This window comes from Aulostomus chinensis, chromosome 6 (assembly GCF_037954235.1).
Source record: "Aulostomus chinensis isolate RoL2024-O1b breed Wild chromosome 6, RoL_Achi_v1.0, whole genome shotgun sequence".
Classification (NCBI taxonomy): Eukaryota; Metazoa; Chordata; class Actinopteri; order Syngnathiformes; family Aulostomidae; genus Aulostomus; species Aulostomus chinensis.
This window is the reverse complement of record NC_141325.1, coordinates 29,190,921-29,194,040: the sequence shown is the minus strand read 5'-3', so window position 1 is coordinate 29,194,040 and position 3,120 is coordinate 29,190,921. Positions and strand designations below refer to the sequence as shown.

The 3,120-nt window shown below is 45.7% G+C and overlaps 1 long non-coding RNA gene across 1 annotated transcript in view; it reads right to left on the bottom strand.

Annotated features, from left to right (window-relative positions):
- LOC147260715 (uncharacterized) overlaps window positions 1–2,616 on the bottom strand; it is an 8,151-nt gene extending 5,535 nt beyond the window's left edge. The window contains exon 1 of the long non-coding RNA XR_015116311.1: window positions 2,493–2,616. This is a non-coding gene — a long non-coding RNA (uncharacterized LOC147260715). The remainder of the gene's footprint in view (window positions 1–2,492) is intronic.
- Window positions 2,617–3,120: the final 504 nt, after the last annotated feature.

The window sequence follows — 3,120 nt, the reverse complement described above, 5'->3', positions numbered from 1 at the left end:
GACAACAGCTGACAGTATTGCGTGTCCACTCTGACACGCAATGACATCAAAGAGCCATTAGTGAATTACTCGACACGTTTGTGTTTTTTGCCCTGTGGTTTGTTGGATGTGGAAAGTCAGCATAATGCTTGTGCAAATGCCAGGCATAACTGCGTGGGAGTAAGGTAAACATAGTTTGCATGCTGTCAAATAAAGCAACTGTACCAGACTGTCTATGCTGTGTGTGCTGTTTCACATGACAGGCTCTTTGTACTGGACCTCGTAACTGGTCTGACTGGTAGGTCCCATTCTTTTTTAGATGAAATGCATACTGTATATGCACGAGTGTGTGTGTGTGTGTGTGTGTGTGTGTGTGTGTGTGTGTGTGTGTGTGTTTGTAGTCAGTTTGTATTTTCTTTTGTACACCAAATGTCAACCCACAGCACATGTACACGCTTCACAGTGTGTTCTCAAAACACCGACGTCTTGGGCAAGTACGCCATCATACAGGTATGGAGGCGTATTGTCAGAAGAGATGAAGAGGAAGATAAAACCTCGTAGAGGAAGAAATACAACTCAACTAGCAGCTTCAGGGATACAAGAACATGTAGCTTTCACAGGACAAACTGAGGCTCCAGCCTTATGACACCGAGGACATCAGACGATGTCTTTGAGGGAGGAACGATGGAACCCAGCAGATAAACGTCGCCTCTGTCATTCGCCATTCTCAGTTTTTGTACTCAAAGCGATTATTAACTACAGTGATACCGCAGCTACTGGGCAAACTTAAGCTGATGTATTTTTTGGGCTTTTTATTTCAGAAGGTTTAGAACTATGGTTCCATGGCAGCAGTTGATGGGTATTGCTGAGCTGCTGTTGCTAGGAAACAAGCCTACATAGTGTTGCACTGTTTGAAATCCCTTTACAACGTTTGGGGTGGGGGGGCATCATAATGTTGTGTCCCATTAGGGAAGCAGAAGCTAGCAGCATGCTGACATTGCACAGTGGAGCAGTGGTCCTCACTGTGGCCCCCAGCAAGAAGGTTGTGGGTGGAGCCCCGGCTGCAGCACGGGGTCTTTCTGGGTGAGTCTCCATGTTCTCCCTGTTCCTGCTGGGTTCTCTCTGGTACTCCAGCTTCCTCCACAGTCCAAAGACATCAAGAGGGACCAGGTTAATCCAGACTCTAAATTGACCGTAGGCGTGGCTGGGAGAGCCATTGGTTGTCTGTCTGTATGTGTTGGCCCTGCCATGGACTGGTGACCTGTCCAGGGGGAAGGCTGCTGGGATAGGCTCCACCCCCACCACCCTCTACAGGAGAAGAGGGGGAAGATGGATGGAATTTCCAAGTTCCCAATTCACAGACTTGCTCTTCAAACATGGCGATAGTTGATAAACTACAAAGTCACAATTCAGAATGGCTGCTCTCCACACTGACAGGGTGAAGCTATGATGATATTCTGTTTCACAGTTATGTCACATAACACATGAACTCAGCCTTAAACACAGTACAGTTCATCCTCCACCTGTAGGCATGATGCTCTGACCTTCCTCCACTTCTACTGGAACACAATCTGCTATAAAACATTTAAAAAACTTCATCGGGGTCCAGGTTGGGGCGGTTGGTGCCAAAAGTTCTTGTTTCTTATTTTTTGGGCGTTGTGGTTTTTTTGGTTGTTGTTGTTTTCCTACATCTAACCAGACCGTAACTGTGTTGACACATTATAAATTATTTTCCAGCAATATAATTTCGAAAAGCTGTAAATGGTGAATAATGAATATTCAAATGTGAAGGAACATCTACTGCACTTGGTAGAACCGTGTACTGTCACATGTCCACCATGAAACGATGCTAACTGACTGTTGGCATCCGTTAAAGTTCTGTGTAGCAGAGTTACGAGGTCATGAGGTCAGGCTCAGCAAACCCAGAAGCAAACGTTCACTGATGCATGAGTGCAGGATGGAGACATACTTCAACCAGTCAGGGATATTGACTCAGTTTGACTTTATTCCACACATCATACACCATCTTCTATTCTAGCAAGACAGCGCTCAGACGTCACTGATTTTTAAAGACAAAATGGATCTTTATATATTTGTGTTTCTAAATGATCTCCATGTGTCCGTGTTATAAGCGTAAATGTTGCAATGGCGTCAAATGCTACAAAGACAAATTCCTCTCTATTTGTTTCACTTGGCGATTAAAGCAATTTGGGTTCTGATAGTAAGTTTGATGGAGGTCAGTGTGTGAGCAGAACAATATAAGCCACATGTGCCTCGCTGCAGTTACAAACCACATGAAACAAAAGAGGGTGAGAGACGGAGCAGGGCACCAATTCGATCCAGATATGTCCAGATTCAAACATTCAGAGGAAGGCAGCCTGGGCTCAAAACACCCGGCGACCACCCCAACAGGCACCTTGTGGTCTCACCGAAGATAAATGGCTGCTGAGGCTTAGTGGCATCACAGAAAAATAGATCCGGTTACGCTGATAAATGCTAAAGCTCCATCTTACCCTGCCTGGTGTTGTAGCCTGCGAGTCGGGTTCAGTTGTTGCATTGCAGACTGAAGAATGCAAAGAATTCAAACAAAGATGAGAAAAATCAGGGCAATAAAAAATAAGTGGGAAAAAATGGAATGGGCTTTGCCAGAGCAAGAATGGCCCTCCTTTAAGGAGACAGAGAAGGAGGAATAAGGGTGGGAGTGTGGTGTTTATTGGTTTCTGCCAAGCCAGGCAGGGAAGCAAACACAAGCAGAGTGAAACCTGATCGACTGGCACCATGCCTGGACCGGCGGCAACGCGATGCAGCGCCAAGGGAAAAACACAGACAAATATACACAAGCACAGGACCCAGATCTCCAAATAATCACAGGATGAGCAAAACACAAAATCCCAGACAGATCAATGAATCCAGGGTGAAACCCAACAGCTTCTCAGCACGTGTTTGAGAACGGGCAAGAACACGGTGAATGTTTGGGAAGCTCTAATTGAGGATGACTTCGAAGCGTCTCCTCAAATGAGGGGGAAGTTTTTCTATTGAAGTTTACTAATTTCATCCCCTTGATCCGCTGTTCCACTCCCCCAACACACACACACACACACACACACACACACACAAACACACACACACACACACTCACAC